We start from the raw sequence: 22,920 nt of genomic DNA on the forward strand, positions 1-22,920 counted from the left end.
TTTGAAGGGCCTTGGCAAAACTAGTGGTTTACAAATGAGCCTAGGAGACTGTGGTGCAAAACCCTGTGGCTTCTTTCTTTATTTAGCATGCATGGGAACTTCATTTTCCCCTATTTGGAAACTGAAGTCTCTCCAGCTATTACAGTGTGATCCTCTACTTCCTGCATATTAATGGGACCTGGTCTAAGACATTACTAAAAATGAAAGTGATCAGTTAGGAAATCAAGACTTAAAAGTAACTGAACAAGATCCTGCAATATCAGGTGTGATAGCAGCTCTCAGTAGCTTCACTAGCCCAAAGCATGATCTTGGTTCATGCTCCTGCCTGGCAACACTGTTCACTAAATGCAAGGTGCTTCACCCATTTCTCTGAACCATTCATTCCTGAACAATCACCGTGCTGTAGGAACACACACAGGAGCAGCTAGCAAAGAGTAGCTGGCACACTGTGAAGGCACACCTTAATTTACTTAATTTACTTTACTTTGCAGTGGCACAATTGCTCCCACCTCTAATCCCATGGTATATATACTTTTAAAAAGGGACAAACAAAGATCAAATGCTCTTGAAACGCACAGAGAACCTGTGGATGCTCCATCACTGGCAGTGTTTAAGGCCAGGTTGGATGATCTAGTCAAAATGTCTCTGTCCATAGCAGGTGGTTGGAATGAGACAATATCTAAGGTCCCTTCCAACCCATCCCATTCTCTGATGCGATATAAGAACAAGTTATTCAGTGATATCAATTAATCTTATATTGGAGTTGTTAATGGCATATTTTCCTTTTGATGTGCTGAACTGAGAATTATGACACAGAAGTTCCTAGGTGTAAATAAATACCCCCAAATCCAGTATTTCATTGCTAAGGTTTATCCCCTAATAAGCAAAGGAACTATCATTTTCAAATATATTTGAAAATATAAAAATCAGTAAAAATAAAATCCTCTCACAGGTGAAGGAATCACAGTTCTGACACAGAATTTAAAACATTAATTTTTATTTCTAGGCCTTTTCCTCATCAGATAAACAGCATTCTCATGAATGAAACACTGAGTGTTTCAATTTTTTGAAACACTTTTTTGAAACAATTTCACTGTGTCAAATTCTTTCCTCTTTTCCTACCTTACATGCACAATTTGTTTTCTTCCTCTATGGAAACCTAGCATTTCTTGGAGCAGAATATTTTTTTTTCCAAAAGGAAGTGTTACAGCCTAGTTATGGTGCAAATCCACTGGTTTCATGGTTCATTCCGAGGCATATAATGCTGCATCCCTGTCCTCACCAGTATGTTGCATACTGGTTCTGCTTTCAGAGAAGGTTTGTAGGAGAGCCCTTGGCAGCATGGCCTGGATACTGGAGGTCCCCAGGCACTTCCCACAGGCACACTGAGCCATCACAGCACTCAGAGGCAGGACAGTCTCTTCCCACTGCCCACCACTCACCATGGAATGCATACTCTATCTGCCTTAAGGACCCTCCTTGGTTACAGCACCAACTGCAATGCTTCGCAGGGCTCTGAGGGATGGCATATCCCAGAAGCATTTGTGCCACCAGGAATGAAAGTGCTACATGGATCTAAGTCACAGATGTGACTTGACCAATCTCCCTTTAGACAGACTCTTTTCATTGTTTAAAGCCCAAATAAAGAGTCATACAATTTTTTGCCAATGACAGACTTCTATCTGTTTCGGAAATTCTCAGATAAATCTAGACATATATGTAATAATAATAAGAAAGCAGACACTGAAACTGCTCCCTCCTCTGAGCAGCACAACGTAGGTACACAGCACAGCAGCATACTGCAGGGACACAGCTCTGAGCTTACTCATTTGAATCTCAGTATCCCACAGAAGAAGGAAGGACAAATGCAAGGGGAAATTAATTTCAACAAGTAAAAGCTACACAAGATAGTTCATTACTTTCAGAAAGGTCCTGGCCATTACATTATTCCACGTTGGTATGGCAGTGGACATTTCCTGAGACTATCTTTTCTTCAGACTCCTCTGAAAAGATATCCCTATTTATGATGGCTGGAATTAAAAAAACTAAAAGTAGATAGTTGGGCATATTGGGCATAATGGAGCAGGCACCAACCTAAGGGTGTGAACACGTTCATAGTATTCAGGGAGATGTAGGATAATACAGACAACAAATAATTTGGGTCAGAAATGTTCACTGCAAAATAAATGAATACAAACACTCAATGCCTCCCATTTCTTCTGTGAATTGAGGTCATTTTGCTTTCTGTTCCCTGTAACATCCATTTCCTAGGAAACATGACTCCTTAGGACTCTCAGGGGTCTTAAAGACCTCAAGGCAACATCCCAGATTTCAAAGGCAAAAGTAAAGGATTAATATGCAGGCACAACCTATGTTCTGATTTCATCCCTCTGCTACTCATCCCATGGCTGTTGTAAGAATCATTTACTCTGTATCAGTTTCTGGATCAAAACCTAATTATTTTAAAAAAGAATCAGAGTCTCTTTTGTAAGTACCTTCACAAAAGATAGAACACTTTCATTTTGATAAAAGCCAAAATGTTTAGCATGAGCCTTTTCAAGAATCTATTCTCCTGAAACTGCCAAGAAGAGATGAAAAGCAAAAAAAACAATATTAACAAATTTCTGAACTGTAAACATAATTGTTTACTCCAGTCACTTGCAGCCAGCAATATATCTGGTAATTCAGCAAATCCCATATTTTCCTGATACCAAGAAATCCCAAATACAAACCCTGGCTGTGCCACAGACAGACAATGCAATCCTGGGTGTCTCTCTGGCCCTCTCAGCCTCATTTTCCTTGTTTGTGACATGAAAGCAGTGATCAGAGTTTTGTAACGTGAGTAGGATTACATAAAATGTTGCTCATGTAAGACCGAAAGTTCCTTAATATCATTATTAATTCATGTTTTATTATTCTTGTTCATTTCTGTAAGGTTTACCTAGAGCTATTGCAATACAACAGGTAGCTAGGAGAGCTCAGAGAGAAATACAGTTAGTAACCAAGCATGTTTGACTACAGACAGAATGCATGTAGACAAGAGCAAAAAAGAAATTAGGAGTGTAAGGAGGACAATTTCAAGGACAGGTTAACAGAGCAAGATGTATAGATAATACAATTCAATTTTCAAGCAAAAATGTAATTCATTAATAGAAGCAGAGAAAGGGGACTCTTTGCTTCAGAGTCCCAAGCCATTTTGAAATTAATATTTCTACCGGACTTCCAGTCCTTATTTTACAAACAGGTATTTGTTTTCAGTAGCTCTAAGAAGAGGTTTCTAGGTAAAAATGACAGAAATAAGTATGGAGTGTAAAATTAGAGAATGCAGTTTAACTTTTCTGAATATGAATGCAGCCTAGGAGCATCTGAAAGCACAGCATGATGCTTTGCTTTGAGCAACAATCTCATATGATGTTGCTGACCAGTTATTTCTCGAATTTCCAAGAAGAGAGTAATGTTTTCAGGAAACTGTAATTAATCAGAGGGAGAAGAAACGGGGCATAAAAGAACAATCTAATTGAGAACCAGAACTCTCAGTTATCCGTTAATCATTACAGGAAGTTCTGTATCACCTCTTAGCTTCTTAATGTGAACTGACTACTTGAAAATATGAACCTCTGTTGTGCTCAGTTCGGACCTCTTTTAAAAATCTGGTGGAAACTGCATTATATTTCAGCACTGCTTAATTATTTCTGATAAAGGACAAAGCAGTTGCTTTTCCTCTAATTTTGTAGTGATGGATCACTTGTAGATAATACATAACCACCAACTTTTTACACCAGGTTCATTTTTGAAGAAAGATAAATTCACAGGTGTTCTATGTTTACAAAATAAATACAAAAAGAAAAAAAAAAGGTGATAAAAAAAAGTTACTAATATTTTATAACACATAAGTCATTCGCCCCTTCTACCATAGATTTAAGCTATCACTAGGGCAAGATGTGAAAACATGAAGTTAATCTGCAACTGGTAAAGAGATTAAAGGAAAGAACCCTTTACTTTCCAGTGCTGCATGCAGCATTGACTCTACTTTAAAAATAATCTGTAAAATTCTCTACCTTGCAGCAAAGGAAAATAAGTTGACTGATACTGGTTCTGGTCCACTGTTACCACTATCTGCTCTTTTTTTTTTTTTTTTCTGTGAATGGGCAGTGCAAACATTAGTTACGGTGAATAGTGAATAAATAAAGCAACTGTATTCAGAAACATTGCTCTTTTTAGCATTACCCTTTAAGTTTTAACTCGGAATAGTGGTATGACCTGTTTTCTCCATGGACCCACCCAACTTGCCTCCTGATTGAGTCTGCAAGAGAGCTGAATCCACCAGAAAAACGTCCCACAGAGGACAATCCCATCTAAACGACCAGGTGGCCTGGCTTGTTGTAACAATGTTCCTACACTTCCTTATTAAACACTCTCTCATCCTATGCCAAAACAGTGTGGGTCTGAAAGCCCCAATTCTCTTTTTGAGGGGCTTGGGTAACTTCCAGCTGAAGAGATTGGGTTTTATGGGTTTGAAGTGCTGCTCAAGACTTAGCCAGTCTTGTGGCCTGTGCTAGAATTGTGTAGGTTATTAAGTTAAGTGTAGGTTATTTTTGTTTCTGCTACTGATCTTGTAGGTCTTTGTACAGTATGATAGTTTAATAATAAACAGCTGCACCATAGAAAAATCTGCTGGTTCTATTGTTAGAGCTCAAGAAATGGGTATGTGCTTCATGGAGGTTCGATGCAGGAAGATCCAGGCCTGTGTTTTGTTCAAACCTCCTCTTTAGATCATTTACCTTCTTCAGAAGGATAAGTCCCCTGCTGACTGTTCTTCCTGGGCTAAGATCAACTCTTCTGAACAGTTCCCATATGAGGGAGGCTTTCCACTCATCCCACAGTAGATATTCTCCAGAGTTATTTTCTTCCTCAGACCTTTATCTTTCAAATCACATTCAAGTATCATTTCCACAGCTGGTTTCTTTGGTCTTTTACTAGAAGAAAGAGACCAGAAAGCAGCATCTCATATCAGTAAATGCTTATAAACAATCTCAGCGTGGAGAGTTGGAGTTATTACATAATGTACTGGTAACAACATGTTCATTCGCTTAGGAAGATTAAGCTGTTTTTCTGACTCCTAAGGGCAGTCATGGGGAGTTGTAGAGCCCATGACAACAGAGAAACAAAACAGCTGAAGGGGAAACTTGGACTGACTGATGTTATTCAGGACAAAACTGAGAAAATCACCATTAAGTGATAATTTTCCCTTGTAAAACTTTTCTGAAAAGGCAGGGAGATATAGACTCCACAATTCCAGACTCTCTTTCCCTGACCCTATAAATTAAGTAAATTAATCTTGATCCTGTTCAAGTGGAAAGAAACATGGTAATCAAAGGGGAAGATATGTATGGAAAGAAGAGAAAATCTGTAGACTCGTGATACCTTTGATCTCTGGACCCATGTTTTATTTTGTTTTCCAAGCTCAGGGTTTTGGGAGGAAAGAAGGTTTTAAGTTGAAGCAAACAAACTTATTTTTGGGATGTTTCCTAAGCTTGACAACATAACATTTCTAGGTACAAAGTAAGGAAATTTCAAATTTGTTAAAAACTCTACCCATTAGGAAACCACTCTACCCTGCACAGAAATAAGCACATTTGCAAAGGAACAAACATAAACTATTTTGTTATTACTACTTGAAATTAATAATGATGCATATTTTCCAAGGACTTTGAACTCAAGTTTTCATATGATTCAACTAAAATCTATATCAATAAATGCCATAGTTACTTACATGCTACCTGTATGGACATTAAAGATGGTGTAAAGATTGTGCTGAAGGTCTGAGGAAGGCAGTGAATTGCCACATCAAGAATTTTTAAGCTCAGCACTCAATCTAGTCCAAATCTACTAGCATAGCATTTTTTGGTTTTATGCAATCCATAGATTTGATCCCTAAACACCCTTACGTTTTGGCACTGTCATTGCCGTCATTGGTTCATGGAGCTTGTCAGAGCACTTAATTAATGTGAGTTCAATACGCATTTCAGGCACATCTATTTTTCTTGGAAAAGTAGTTGTGGCAGAGATGTTGAAAATCATAAAGATGAGCAACTGCCTGCTACCATGGAGATGCATAAGATTTCCAACTTGTTATTTCCTGCATTATCTAGGAAAAACTCTGTAAAACATAATTTGTTCTGGAGTTTGTGTATTTGCAAATTAACTTTACTCCTGAATTCAGTCTTGCCTTAGGAACAGTATGACATTATTTCTGTTCATCATGTGCTAATACAATATATCCTTCCTGAAATGTCATTTCTTTTGGTAATGAAATGTAAAGCACTGAAGAGCATCTCACTACAAGGATGCATTTATATTAAATAATTCTTTTCATGGAAATCCAATTATTATTGGTCCTTTCAGTAGAAAGCTTAGCATGTTATTTGGTTAGAGAAACAAACATTTTAACTCACAGAGTTTCACAGAATTGCAATTCAAAAAACATTCTTCAGTAATGGTAAATTTTACCTTTACACTTCTTTTATTTGTCTAACTTTAAATCCTATGCTGCAACTAAGAAACTGAAAAACAACAAAATGACAGGAGAACATCAAATAAAGAAACAATGCTTAAAATACAACTTGTCTGTACCACTTTAATTTAATGTAGAGGGAAAAAAACCCCACACCATGGAAAATATAAAATTATTATTAAACTATCCAGAGAAGGCAAATCTCACTGATCCCTGCAAATGGAGAGAAACCACACTGATGGTTATCACTGCACATATCTTCCCATGACACCAAGCAGCAGGAGAGCTGCTGGGGGTTCACCAAATGGGACACCCAGCACTTAGACATCAGCATGGTGAAGGCCTGTCCCCACTGCAGGGAGAATGCACACGCCAGCACTCTCAAAGCAGCATCAGCCACCGCCCTTCCCTAATGAGTCCTGGTTTCAATCACCATCTGTGTGCGGGCTGGGAGGTGCAAAGCAGCCCCAGAGCAACCTTTACACTAAGACAAACCTGGACTGCATTCTTCTGCTGCTTTTTAGTGTTATTTCTAGTAATGAAACCATTAAAAAATAGTGTAGCCAGCAATATCTATATTTCATCAACAAGGCCTGTTTTTTACTAGGAAATTACTGCTACCTAGCACTATTCTGGAATTGCTAAAAAGATATCAGCAGAGCAAAAATAGCAAGCAAGTTAGAGTTTAAAATTAGTTAAGACAAGAAAACCAAAGAAGAAGCCCAGCTGCAATACTAGTGGGGGAGGCAAAAATCACAGAGAGGTATAAGCCAGCACTGAAGGAAATTACATTAAGTGTTTGACAAATTTCCACCACAGGCAGCAAACCTAATGACAAGTAGAAATCAAAGCAAATGCAGCGCTAGAATAAAAGTGAGAATTTTCTTTCCAAATATATCTTGGACATTCAATTGTAGGGACTGGAGTCCTGCCAGAGTGTTGGGCAGGAAACCAGGTGTCTCATAAAACCACTTCCTCCAAAAATCCTGGACAGGAGCCCGTAAGCCTCTGTTATCAGTGAGGAGTAGAAAACTTGCTCATTCACACCAGACTCTAAAAAAAATTGTTATGAATATTTAGACTACTTATCTGTGATAAGTACACAAGTACGCCCTGCATACAAACCTAGCCAGCAGAGACCATCCTGGATGAGTAAACAAAAGGAGGTAGAAAGAGCTCCTTTCCCCAGTTGTTGTGTCTTTGTGCTTTGAGATACTTCACAAATCAGGAAGCTGCAGACTTTGTTGTTGTTTTAAGCACTTAGTCAGCAGGCCCTGAACTTCAAAGCTTGCTCTTCCTGATTTGTCAATATTTATTTTCTCAACTCATGTTAATGACAGTTTATAGGTAAAGACCCTGGAAATGGAAGGCATATTTGAAGTCATTACAGGAAAACAGCAAGGGACAGTGTGTATTTAGATAGAACTACTAGCACATCTTCCTCTTAGATCCTGTCTTTGACTGGTGGAATCACATTTCACTATAAAAACTCGGTGGCCCAGGTGATATTACTTCAAATATTCTTTTATTTTTTCAGCAGAGTGTTGCAATAGCTACATCCTAAAAGGTCTGTAGAGATTTGGCAAAACTGACGCGGCACACAGCAATGTGGGTGCACACTTAACATTTACGGGTTAAGAATTTTATATTGTGCACAACTTGGAACATGCTGGACATGAACGAGGCACACTCATCACCCATTTGGTGGAGGAATGAGGTATAGGTGAGGTAAGAGAAACCTAAGTGGGAATTTGTGAGGAACGAAGTTAAAAAGGTTTTCAATTCCCACAGGAATGAGTTTGTTCTAAAGGGCTAAAGGTGACATTAAGCTTTTAAGTGCAAAGAGAATTTGCATTAATGACAAAGCAAAATAAATTCACCTGTAAATGTTTGCAACAGCTCCTGGGTCTGTGGTTTTCTAAAGGAAAGAACAAGGTCAGCTCATCCAGAAGAGCTTGAGAACTCACACTAATTCATAAAACAGAAGGTAGTTTTCAGATGTTACCTTTTACACAAAATTCTGCAATGCTGAAAGTCCTGTAAAATACCTGAAATGCCTCTGTGTTCTGGAGCTCCCTGACTCACTAGACAATGGTATGTTTTCACTTTTGTTAGCTAAAAAGAGATCACGACCAGAGGCTGCATTAAAGGTTGGATTCATTTCCACCTCTTTTCTTTCACCTCTGAAACTCCAGATTACAGAGCTATCTCAAAACAATTTCCTTCAGAAACGTAGGTTTTTGGTCTTAATTTTTGTAAGCTCATATATTACAAATTTATCTCATTTAATTATATGTGTTTTCCCACTTCCTAGAACTTTCAGTCTGACAAGCAACTTGGATCTGCAAGCTGTTTAAAATTCTTGCAGTCTGTTTCGAAGAGAAGTTTCCAAGCATCTTACAGGCAGGTTTAGGTAGACTGTGCTGAAGCTGTGCAAAATCACCCATCTCAGCATAGATATTATGTTTATGTTACCTGGCTGTATTCATTTCATAAATTATGACGAAAAACCCCTCAGACAACACTTCCACTAGTCACTTGCATACTGACTCTTGACTCACCAAGCCACATCACTATGTGGTCTCTGCTCAACAGTCTCTGCATTCTAGTGCAGAGTGTTCAACAAAACCATCAGCCTTTCCCAGTTCAATTAGCTCCTAAGGAAAGGCTTAATAAAATTAACACTGCAGAATCCATCCTTCTCAGAGCTCTCAGAAAAGGTGTTTTGTAATAACCAAAAGAGATTGAGATAAGAGGCAATTGTATGCATCACTCTCACTAACTGGTACAAAGGGATCATAAAACAAGTCTTTCTGCACTTCGTGTGTCTCTGCTGCCTTGAGCTTACTTCCACTGCTCTGCTCTGGCACATGACACTCCCAGAAATGCTCCCTCATCCAGCAGGATAAGGACAGCTATGTAACACTCACTGAGTAACTTGGATGAAACAAAAGGTGAACTTTTGTCAGGCAAAGTATTTCAAATACTGCCAGGCACAGTATTTCAAAGTATCCACAGCCACAAGGGTATTGCGAGGACCTCCACAACCTGCGCAATAAGCTGATGATAGAACAAGCAGAGACTCCCTTCCCAGGCTATTCCTAGGTGCCCATGAGTGCTTTTGGTGCAGGAAGAGCTCAGGAGACTGCTCTAGCTAAGAAAATACCCAGCAAAAGATGTAATCCCCTCTGTAATACCTGCTATTTCAACACTGTGATGATTTAGACCCAAAATGTTTGTGTGTCACATACTTAGAGGAGTCTAGACTCAGAATGATGTTTTAGAACAAACATCTGTGTGTCTAAAATGCCCACTTCATGGGCATTTTTCAATACTCTGTAGACAACACACTCAGGTCCTGCAATTACAGGACTCACCTGTATTTACACACCAGTGTGTACCTGGCTCTCATCTGTTTCTAGCACCACAAATTCATAAATCCCTGGAATAATTTTTTGTGTTTTCTTTTTATCAAAGTTATCAGAATGAAACAAAGTTTTGCACAAACTCATTAACTTCAGTTAAGAAGGCAGAATATTTCTTTCAATCAGAACATAATATAAAATTTGACTGAAAAATAGCAACAGAAAATGGGTCTTCACTATAACTAATCCCTTCTTCTTTGGCAATGGACAGATGCAGTAGAACACATGCCTTTATGCAGGCACATATACTGCTTTAGAAGATCCCAACTCACTTGTTTTTTGACTTTGAAATGTAAGTGAATGAACAGTTGTCTCTGCTAAAGTAATATGAAAGGACAAGTAGTGAGTTTTGGTCCAGGTCTTCAGCTCAGCAGTAGCAATGAACAACTAGGATAATGTCATCATGGTTTATTTCTTTAAAATTTATATGTTCCCTGCATGAGCAACATCTTCTTAATACTGAAAAATGAAAAATTTGTAATCTCAATTTCTCTTAAAATTGTAGAGGATTGAACGTTTTTATTTGTCAAGAAATATTAAGACCTTAGGCAATGAATTATGTCACCAGCTTGAAGGTAATGCCCTTCTTGTGAACTATGCCACAGCATTAAAAAACTGGTTCTTCTAAAAGGCAAGTAAGAAGAAACCTAGGAGAAGTATTTACAGTCACAACAAATACAGCATCTGCTACATGTAGAAGTGCAGTCAAGCATTTTTTCTCTATTTACTTGAGTTATTGAGACCCTACAAAAAAGTATCATCTAAACACAGTTAAGAAAAATTTACAGTTAATTAAAAGATCTCTCTGTTTCATAGCTCATATGGCTTTTCTCAAACTTCATTTGCATTACATCTGTTCCCATTAATAGATGCAGAAAGCCTATGGATATCACTGTTAAAACATTTTAACAATGCATTCTTGTTGTTCTTGTTTTGCATACCTAACTGAAAAAGAAGCAACACCCAGGAAATAAATTGGTTAAAAAATTATTAAGCCACGGAAATGTTTGCAGACATTGACCATTGAGTCTACAGTACCTCTTCAGGAATTCCTAGTCACTCACCACATAGCAATATTCTATTCTCAAAACCTTTGTGGCCAGGCATTAACATCAAGAACTATCACACTTACTGGGAACTTAAGGGGAAATTTTATATTAGTTAGTGGAAATAATAGCAGCTGAAATAATTTTTTTCAGCTGTTTTATATATGGAAATAAAATTAAATATATTTTAATGTGAAGCCTCACAGAAGAATGTTGCAAGTGAAGGAAATGTGATATAGCTGAAAAGACCAAAAAAACTAATCATGCAGCAGAAGTCGCTTTCCTCCTGAAGAGATGGTGAGAAGGTATACTGTACTTTGACAGAGGAGAAGGGAGTTCCATATGGAAATGTGCACCAGCGTACAGCAGATTCTTTTTGACAGACCCACACCAGTGCCTCCTTGGCCTACTCAGGGTGTCCATCCTCAATCCCTAATATGTCCACTCAGGCACAAAGCAAAACACTCAACTACAAAGTTTGAGTTCTTTAACCTGAGTGAAAAAAGGCCATTAAAATTACCAAATGGCTTTTCTTTGTATGCATGTTGTCAGTTCTATGCCCCAGCTGTCATACCCCTGACACCTCTTTGACAGACAAAAATATCTGATTTCTCCTAGGGTCCACAGCTAAGAAAGAGACCTATGGATAGAACACCATACTTAAACTGGTGAGGTTTTACATTAGATACTGGGAAAAAATTGTCCATAGAAAGGTGTCATGGTTTGACACCGGCGCAATGCCAGCGCCCCCATGAAAATGTACTTTTCTAAATAATTGCTATGAGATGTGATCAGGAACAGAGCAGAGCAGGCCCAAGCTTAGTACCAAAGAAAAGAACTTTATTAAACTACTACTACTATAAAAACGACAAACACTAAATCCTGGATGAAGACTTCCTAAAACACCCCTCCTCCTCCCACCTAATTTCCAAACAAACTCAACAGTGAGACACCACCCAGGATCCTGATCAAGTTGCCACCCTTCAGATAATCGATACTCAGTCCATCAAGGGAGACAGGAGTCTCTCCTGTGCCACAGACTCCCCAGGAAACACAATTGCCACCCTTGTGTTTCCATGTCACACATGGCAACCGCCCGCAGAAAATCTACCATGGTGACACTCTCCTTTCCATGTCTCAGTGCTCTCACCACCAGGCATGGACAGACTGCCCATAGGGCTCCTTCAAGGATGCTTTGCCATGGACCAAAAGAGACAACAGTTCAGCTTTTCATCTTGGGACTACAGTCCCCCCCCATTTTTCCCTGGGACTGAGGGTCCAAGAACAGAGGTCTTCTTCTCCTCTTCTTCTTCCTTGAAGATAGAGGGCTTCTCCACACCTTCTCCAACTCTCCTCTGTTCTCTCCACTCTTCTGTTGGTAATCACTGAAACAGGTCTCTTGGCACACCAACCCCTAAGTGCAGCTTCTGTTAGGAGAATTTGGTTCAGTCTATGGCTAACAAGAAAAGTCCAGCCACAAGCCACTCCATCATCTCCTTCCAACTTGAGAATTTCTTCTTCCAACATCTCAGATCCCAGACTGTCTCTCTTCTACTTCAAATCAAGGAGGAGTAATATTTTACAAAGCCTTCATTTCCCAGGAAAGGGTTAAAAGCTCAGACTCCCTGGACGGCTGATATCTCTGCCCAGCAGCCGATTCCCAAGGCCAAGGCTGGGCACCTTCCCCCCGCCCCTTCTCCTCCGTGCCGGCAAAGTTACAGGTGCCGTCTGTCCGGACTCTCTGTCTCTTCCCTCTGAGGGGGGGTGACAAAGGCATCTCCGCTTCTCTCCACCCTTCCGTCCACAGGAGCTGGCTTGGTTCCAGTCCTTCTACCCCTCGGCTCACCTCGACCAGGCCGCATGGCTCCCCCTCCCCCACCCAGCCCCATGGCTGGGCAGGGGAGATCTGCACAGCACCCTGACCGGAACCAAAGAGAGCGAGCTCTTGGGAGTTCCTGCTTTTAACCCCCTGTGTTCTCAGAGGCGTATCCCTATCTTCAGTGGTCACTCCAGGTGCCTGTATCCAAACTTGACCACTGATTGGTTTGACCCAACTTCCTGAAAAAATCACTTCCATGTCAAACCACGACAAAAGGATTCTCAGTTATTAGAATAGACTGCTCAGAGAAGTGGTGGAGTCGCCATCCCTAGAAGTGTTCAAAAAACATGTGAATACGGAACGTGAGGATGTAGTTTAATGGTGAACATGGTGGTCATTCTGGGTCAACGGTTGGACTAAATGATCATAAAGATCTTTTCCAACCTTAATGATTCTAGGATTCAGTGACCCTCCAAGATCCATGATAGTTTGTGGAGGAGTCAGCATCTGTTGAGAAGCTAGTGATCCAGTGGATTTCTACAGGCAAGATTTACTTCTTCTGCTGGGTCTACAATATGTATGGGACAGCCTTTAAAACTGACAGCAACTTGTCAATCTGAAAATAGCGGTTTGGCTTCATTCCAGAAGCAAGCTGGATTCAGTTGCAGCATCTGGATTTTTAGGAGTTGTTTGGTACCAGAAGAAGAAAGATAAGCAACACTGTAAATGTTTGTTGGCTCTTGCAGCCTGGAACCTGTGATGCAACAGAGATTTATTTTTCATTTTTAGTTCAGCTGCAGCTGATTCATACAACCATATTATTTCCCTCAGCTTGTTGCAGAGGAACAAAAATTCTAGTGAAGTCAATTAATCCATGAAGATTCACTCTGGAAAAGGTAAATTAATTTTCTCCAATTTTCTTAATGCATTCCCTAGAGTTCATCATTCAGTTCACAACTGAATGATTTCAATGATCATGACCTTTAAAGAAGAGACTGAAAACCTAGCTAACAATATGCAATCTGCCAATAGTTCAGGTGGGCAGCCCTTCAGTCGCCAAGGACTAGTTCACACAGCTGCCACTAGTCTATCTCAATCTGAGTGACATCCGGGCTGTCAAGACTAAAACACTCTGGACAGGGACATGAGTTCCTGAGCATTGCAGAATCTCTTCTTTCTTGTAGCCCTAACAGAAGTTGCTGTCATGAATTGCTTACAGCAGAACTTGATGTGGATGAAAACTGAGGTGCCCCATGTGGTCTCAGGGTACCCCAAGAGTTGAAGCCATGGGCAGGGGTACCTGCGAGATAAGCATCCTTCTGTAGCAGCTTTCTTCTCCAGAGCTCAGTCAGCACCTACAGAGAATAAAGCCGCATTTCCACCCAGACACTTCAACAGAAAAAAATCCAAAGCACTGTGTTTCTACCATATTTCAGTCTTATCAAACAACTCTTATGCAAACCAGTAGGAGTTTGACAATCACACTGAGGTACAGGAAAGATTTGCTCTATGGAAAAGGTCTAAACATGACTCCTTAAACACTATTGAAAGAGTATGTGTAACATTTTCCCATTAATTCAGGCAGTAATGAGTGAAAGGCCTTGGTAAAAGAGCTAATAAATGTAAAGGAAATTTTGGAACAGCAGAAACCACAAGTCTCATTTCACTTTTGCATATATTTTACAAGAAGCTGACTAGAATTACTCTTAATTGACAGTTGAAATGAGGATCAGAACCAGCAATATCACAACCTGGTATACAGAGTTTGCAGAAAAACTTATTTTAATGATAAACTTTTCAGACACTGGAGGTGATAGAAATAATTTCAGTTATGTTTCTCTGCATCTTAGGAGGTAAATTTCAGAGTCCCCCTGTGTCTACAGACACTTACTTTTCTTTTGTTCATTTGTTTTACTTCAAATCTCTCAATTGAATCCCTTAGACACACCACTGAACTTTTCTGCAGCACTCTTAACAATAAGATATTTATGATTGTTAACATTCAGATTTTTTTTTATTAAGTACTTATTCTAGCATCACATTTAATTTTCATTAAGGGAACTGTTCCCATTGAAGTAAATGGCACAATTCCAAAGTCAGTAGCATAATTCACAAATTGGTATTCTGATGCCATTTTTTATTTTTAAATGTTAAATGGACCTGTTTTTACACCCCAAATATAAAAGAGATACCCTCATTATCTAATTTTAGCTTAATTTAGCTGCAAAACTGCTATAAAGAAAACACCATATCTATTCATGCTGGGTCCTTTTCAACAATGTCTACTGGAAATAGATGAAATTACCTCTTCCCTCTCTCTTTCCATTCAGTATGATGTAGTGTCATTTATTCAACCTACACAAAGATTTTTAGTCAGCTTCTTAGGTACAACTTTGGCAACTGCTGCAGCAATTCCTATATTTCTGAAATATCTTGCTGTGGTCAGCTCTCCATTTTTGTGAACCATCAGATGCTTGGACAAGGGTTTTGGGTCGGGGACTGTCAGTCCTCATGTCATCACACATGAACCTCAGCACCAAGGTGCAGATGTGGCCTGCACACCTGGATGGGCGGGGAGTCCAGGTGCTCTGCCTGCAGCAGGGATGTTTTACCCATTCTCATGAGCAGCATAAGGTCACCTGCAAACCGAATTTTCAGAGCATGCACGACATCACCATCAATGCAGGCCTGTAGGGGTTAAATAGCTCCTCACATCCCTTCACTTGTTTTCCTCCAATGAGATGGTTTTCTTTTAGTTTGTGCAGGGTTTTTTTTTGGCTTTTCAGTGTCTTTGGGAAGGAAAATGAACAGAGTGGGAGTATTGCTTCAACTGCTCTAGTTTATGGTTTCATTCAAGGTGACTAGATTTGGATTATCTATTAGTCAGACAAATTAAACTCCAAGGCTTTGACTCAGACCTGCCTTCAAATGACAAGGTCACAAAGCATGAAGTGAAAATACCGTAGTCATAACACAGGATATCTCTTGGGGAGGTACACAGGGGGAGACTCCTAGTTTAGATGGCTCTCCAGCAAGCATCTGACACATTTTTATCTCCTTCCTCTCTAATTAGATAATAAAATATTTTAACTTCTCCAGACATTGTGTCTACAACTACCTTCAAACAATACTTTGGAAATAGAGTGGGATGGGGAACCTCAGAAAAGCTGTAATTGCCAACTCATATTTTATTAAGGAAAGAGAAATAGTGCTCGTATTGAAGTGTTGGACTATTTAAACTACCATCAGGTACTGGAGATTAAATTTTTCCTAACTGGGTCACAGCACGATCTGTCAGTCGCTTGTAAAGCCTAAATGTGCTGTAAATGATGACCTGGTTGTACTGCTCAACAGGCATAAATAATTCTCCTAAGCCATTTCATAACAGACCACATAGTGCCTTAACAGAAATCACCCCTCTGAGAAACTGATCTTTTCCGTTTGCTCTCATTTCCCCCAGTGACCTAGTTCTGGAGTAGAACAGCAATTTTCCAGACAATGCTGCGTTTTCTGAACTAGCAATATGAGTCCTTCTGAAGACATCAACAGAAACTGCAAGACGGTATGTGAGATGGGCTGTGCCATCCCACCAGACATGCCTTGTTTTGGTGCCAGCCCACCCAGAATACCCATTGGTAATACCCATTGGTATTTCACCAAATGTGGCAGCCAACCCAAAATCTCACCCTGGGAAAGGCAAAGCCGCTTTCCAAGCATGCAGAACCCACCCCTCCCACCCCCAGAAAACAGAAGCACAAAAGATTTGATAGAAAGTGGTTCCAGACTCTGCAGTCATGCCTACTGCACCAAGAATGGCTTTCAGAATCGAGTGCTGGAGATGCTGTAATATCAACTAAGGGATATTAAAATACCTGTATTTTAAATAACCAGCATACACAAAATGACCATGAAACTCTTGCAAGAGCAGGAAAATCTCATGACTCTGTGGCAGAACTTCATTTCATGTGAGATGGCAGCTTATACCCCTGCAGCAGCCTTTTTTTTCTGTCCCACCTCACGGCTGGTGCTATATGCAATGGTAATTTAAATTAAAATTGAAAACAAAAAGTAAATGCATCCTCTTGAAAAATTTTCATAGCTACCAGAAAACAGCATTTGTCTCCTAGTTTTCTGAGAAATTCACTGATGCCTCTACCTTTTTTTCAAAGAAGGTGTTTACTAATTTACACGTATTTCCATTTCCATTTCAGTCCATTACCCATATACCAAGCATCAGACTGCAGCAGCTGGTTGGAAAAGAGTTTAATCTCTTTTAGACAGCTAAAAATCCATGGCTTATAATTATATAAAGGTAGAGCCAGACGAGACATCATCAAAATATTAACTTCAAGGCAAATGGGATGTCAGGATGTCAGATGCCATCAAGAACTCAAGTTTCCAGGACACACTCCTAGGAAATTGCTAGTTTGTGTGATGTCATTCCATACCAGAGCATATTGGTACTAGGAGACTTCATGTGGAATGTGGGGCCCCTCCAAAGCACTTCCTGTGCTACTTCTCAAGCTGATAAGAATATTGTACAACGTATGCAGTAATTAATGGATTGATCACAAAAAGTCAATGTGGTCTGACAGGAGAGAGCCAGAGACCACACAAAGACAGAAGGAGGACTGCTGCTGTTACAGGAGGCCCAGACTGAAGGGCTGAATTACTATCAAAATGCTTGTTCCTTGGGCTGCTAAAGTAATTACTCCATTTCAAAAGCAGTGTCCACAGTGAAACTGACCTTTATGATATGTATCTTCTCTATTTCTTACAGGCCACATTCAGCCTGATAGAGAAAAAGAGTCTATTCCAGCTTCTCCTTTTGGTGGTACCTAGCAGCAGCAGCTTCACAAGGGTGTGCAAGAATTCTCACAACCTGTAGTCTGATAGCACATTCCTTATAGCAAAACTTTTCAGCATCAAGCACCTCACAGGGTTTATTTTTCAATGACAAGTCATGTCTTTGTGTGTGTTTTCCCATTCTCATTAAAACTTTCTCTCCAGTCTATCCAAAACGAAACTGATAAAATATGTTATTTCCCTCATCTTTGAATCTACAGATTCACTCACTTTGTCTCCTTTCCCCTTGCTGAAATTTAAAATTTTGCACAGTGTAATTCTCCTGTTCGCTGTTACAATATTTCACACTGTAGAGCATGTCAACAACTCTTTTGAGAGATCAAGATTTTGAGACATCAGAAGTGCCCTGGCCAGGAATGGAAGTAGAAAATTAAAATCTTGAAAAATTTATGAGCAGATAGTTTGGAAAATACCAAACTACAGCAACTAAAAATTAGAAGTAAAATCCTATTTTTTTAATTCAAAAATCATGTTTTATTTTTGACATTTGAACTTTTAATTATATCTTAAGAAAATTTTCAAAACAGATCATCCATAAAGTGTAAAGCCATATGCTTTAAAAGGCTTTTAACCAAAAATCCCCCCCACACACAAAATAACAAAACCAAAACCAAACCCATCAAAACAACAACGCCAAAACCTCATTTTAAACACACAGATGTTAACAAATCTGTTCTTGAAAGCAATTTCAGTTTCCTAAAAGGGCCCTCTCTATTAAAAAAAAAAAAAAAAATTTCTTTTTTTCGTGTTTACCAAACTTGGCTCTACCTCCTTCATCTTGGCAAGATGTTAATGGTTTCAGAAATACTTAGCCTTCCCTGTTTATAAATGTTATAGCTATCATTTTATCTATCCTTTTAGCACACTATGGGTGTACCTTGACCAGATGGATGATGCCTATTCTGTTGAAACCTGTGTCCTCCATCCCAGCCTTATGATTTGCCTGCAGTTGCTATGGCTGAAATTTAGGTTGGAAGCTCCTTGTTGAGCCTTCCTCTTTGGGATTAACCGAGCCTTAGTGAAGGAGCTGCACAGGCTTGCTGTGGCCACCACCTCCTCACCCACCTGCCAGTGTTAATGAGGACGTGGTCCACTCCTTTCACAGCCTTTAGTAAGTGTCTGTCTGGTGTTGTGTGTAAAGTGTTGATGCTTTTCCTCAGAGCTATAAAATAGCAAAATATTTTTCCTAGAGGATTATAACACAAATAATGGATTTTTGATGATTCCTTTAATTTTATTGTTATATTCCACTGGATTACTTCCAAACTTATTGTGGAATTGTGATTTCCTTTCGATCTCAAGAATTCACACTTCCTTTTTTTCCCCCCTTAAATATCTCTTTCAGGAAACATGATTTCTATAACTCCTTTCAGTCGGAATCCAGCCCATTCATTCCACAATTTAAGTCCTCCATGTTCTCAATTACCTACCTAGACTTCCCCAAACTCCTACAAGAACTATGATGCAAACTAACATTGATAGAAAAAGAGGACATTAACCATGGCAGCATGGAGTGCTAACCATGCTATTTGGTCTTGCAGAGTCCCAGAGCTCTCAGGGGAAGTTAAGTTTTGAGTGGATTCAGTGCTGATGATTCATGGGACACTCTGGATTTCACAGCCTTGACAGGCTGCTGGGAAGGGTATGTGTGAACTTAGTTGTCTTTAGGGAAGATGACTTGGAGCTGCAAGAAGGCCAGGCCTGGGGCTGGTGCTCAGCCCTGCTATCCCCACGCAGAAGATATTGCACAGCATGACTCAGTCCGATGCTCTTTTCCTACAGTGTGTGCCACGGTTACATCTCCTGCCTCGTGTGATCCTGATGCAATTCCAATTACATCACCCACATCATGTAACAACTCAACAGTAGATAACAGTAAATAGAGCTGAAATGAAAAAATCAGATTCACATGTTTAGTCACCCTTAAGGAACTTTTTAGACTAACTTAAAATTTACTAGGACAGCTTTCTTGTGCAAGCCAGTCTATATGATTGCTTTGCAATCATAAGTATACCTAGCTATTAACCTCCACTCCTACTCAAATTTTTTTTTGGCCTGTGTTCCTTGGTTTTCAGTTTAAATTTATCTGAGGGGAGGTTAGGGAGATGAACAGTTTAGGATTAAGCCCTATGCTGCAGCAGACTTAAACTCTAATGATCTGCCATGGGAAGCAGATTAGGGTTCTTCCTAGATCACAAAAGCAAAATGCTTAATGAAAACTCCTTGCAGCATAGATAATCTCTTTTTAAGAATGTGCATATTATTTTTTTAGTTTTTGGTTGTAAGCCACAGGACAATAACATAAATGAACCTCTTTACATTACTGGACTTTAGACTGAGCTTGAACACAAGTCAAATCAGGAAGGGCAAACTTGCTACATGTTTTTAATTCATCTCGAAAACACAAGATCTAGGTGTCCTAGATGAAACATTGACCTTATTTTACTCAGAACAGCAATGCCATGTATTTCAAAGCAATTAATTGCACCAATAAAATCCATTGGCTTTGATGAGAGAGGTTGTTCAATGTATGACATCTTAGTCCAAACTCTTCCTGTTTCCTGCATCTCGTGCTGCAATTGCCACTAAGATAAATTATCTTGCTTATTTAATATATGTATCTCATTACTTCACCTGAGGTAAAGACAGAAACTTTCCATATGTACTAGACCACACCATCCCTTTGACTTCAAGGGATGCAATAGCTTGTAAATAAAACCTAGCCATCTCCAAGACGTTAAGCATGCTTATTGAGTTGACAGGAAATGCATCTTCAGCACAGCTTTTACTTGGCAATTGTCTTCATGCGGCTAATTTACTATTTCCACTAGAAATAACAGCTCCCTTGTAAATTTTCTAATTAAATCTGTAGCTGCTTGGAACAGTATTAGCACAGCAAAGACTTCCTCTAAGCAATCCTTCTGGGAGCCTTCCATTGACCTTACTGTAGTTGTCAGCTGAACCAAGGACTAGGTAACACATTATGCAATTCAGAAGGAATCCTTATAGCTGCTCACAAGGAGGGAGAAGCCCTGTTGAGAGTAGGAGCCAAGGAGAAAACATTTGAAGTTCCCTGCTGGTTAATAAAGCCTTTTCTATACTTATCCTAAGAAAAAAGAGAGATGCAGGGAAAAACCCATCAGACTTGGAATGGACAGGAACTTGATGGTTTTGCATACAGAAACTATCTGAGGTTTAAACTCAGCATAAATAAACATGACCCTACTCACTCTGATCTCCCAGTTCCTCTGCAAGAGCCAGAAGGGGAACTGTTTCAGGTGGAGAATGTCTTGGAAAAACAGGAAAAGTCTGTCTCAACATTTTGTCCTCTAATAAAAAAATAAAAATAATCTGTACATCTGTCTTAGCCTAGTGCAAACTTTCATGAGTAGCACAGCCAAATCTGTAAAAATCAGATAAGATAACCAACCAGTCTAGTTTCAGAAGTGATGCTCTGAAAGCCTATGAAAGATTGACCTCTGCTTTTATCAAACACTTTTAATCACTAGACATGCAAATCCTGTAGTGTTTTGATGAATTGGGGGTACAGCACATCAATTTCTCATATGTTCAGCCCACATTTCATACTTTTTCTATATGTGCTTTTTGTTAAAACTTAGCAATAGCATGGCAATATAAGTATTAATAGCTGTATCTAGAGGTATAGCAAAATTTCTGGGTTAATCCGGTTCATTCTGGTTCATCAAGACAAGCGTAGCTGAAAACTTATTGGTCAGCAAATCTGCTATTCATAGCTCTGAGCACACAGCCAGTTATACATATTATCTCATTTATGTCTTTCTGTAAGAATACATAAAACAGTAAACCGTTTTGCTGTACCCTGCAGTCAACAGAGAACCTCAAGCAAACCAACAATGGGACTGCAGAGTACAAATGCTTGTACTCATGTGGTGTCCACATAGTCCCCAAACACAGAAAGAAGGATGATTAAACAGGTAAGTGAAAAATCTTTGAAAACCCTCTATCTGTTTTACTTTTCTTCGGAGTCATATGGTTGGAAAATTCTTAACACAGAGAAAAAGTCTGCAAGTGATGTCAAAAAGAAGTTTCTAGTGCAGGGTCCATCAATAGTAAAGAAACTGTGTGTATTTAGCACTATCAGTAGTGAAGAAATTGTGTGCATTTATCTGTAAATCCACAGCTCAAGTATGCAAATTTGTTTCATTTGTTTCAAAGGTATTAATTTGATGCCAAGGGATCTTGCAGCCCATCTCCTCTCTTCTTCCAAGCATAAAGAGATTTGTGACAATCTTAAATACCCCATTACAACTCCTCTCTCATACCGGTGGTAAGACTTTGTTAGCAGTTGTTCCTGTCAATTGTCTACTACAATTTTAACTCATTTTCTAGCACAAGTAGACCTAAAGAAAAAATACCCTCTTTTATGAAGCTACATACACTCTGTTCTTGAGGATCATTATCTAGTCTCCCTTCTCTATCTAGTCTTTTTTCCCTTTACAGTTTCCAATTCCATAAATTTGTCCTCACATGTGTTATTTCTAATTTCTTTACTTTGGATTTTATTGAGATAGTTATCTCTTTCTGGAAGTCCAGTGTCCAAATCAGGACAGCTGTGGGTTGAACACAATGCATCTTAAACAGATGTGGTCAGAAATCTCCTTGGGATGTTTACCTTTTATACAACAGGGTGACATTGTTGACCCATCTTCAGTGTGTCATCTGCTGTAAAAGACAGGACTTTTCCAAATAATTTTTTTTGTAACTGGCTTTGCTCATGTGATAGAAATACTAGATTTATTTCATACAACTCCTTCCACAGGTTTGCTGCTGCAGTGCCCTTAATAAACTGCATCTTATTTTTCAAAACCATATCCAGTTTACCACAATCATATCAAGCTCTAACCGCATCCCTAGGTGGAACTCTGTCTCTTCTCACTGGAGTATTACTTGAACCTGTCCAACATGCTCTCTATTCAACTTTACAAGTGATTTAGAAACACACTGAGAGAATGCAAAGCAGGGTGGGCTGCAACAAAATCGCAGCCTTCTGGCTCTACACAACGCAGCTAATCAGTACACTTAGAACTTGGTTTCCTAGCTGAGCACTCCCTTTGGATCAATTTTGCCAAGTTCTGTCCCTTCAACTTGTCTATGAGGATATCACCTACTTGTCAAGCAATCCTACTGAGAGATCAAGAAAACCGACTGCTGTACACAGAGCCTGACCTGCTGCCAGGGCAGAAAATTAGACAGACTTGAAATCGTTTG

This window comes from Anomalospiza imberbis, chromosome Z (genome assembly GCF_031753505.1).
Source record: "Anomalospiza imberbis isolate Cuckoo-Finch-1a 21T00152 chromosome Z, ASM3175350v1, whole genome shotgun sequence".
In the NCBI taxonomy this organism is placed as follows: domain Eukaryota; kingdom Metazoa; phylum Chordata; class Aves; order Passeriformes; family Viduidae; genus Anomalospiza; species Anomalospiza imberbis.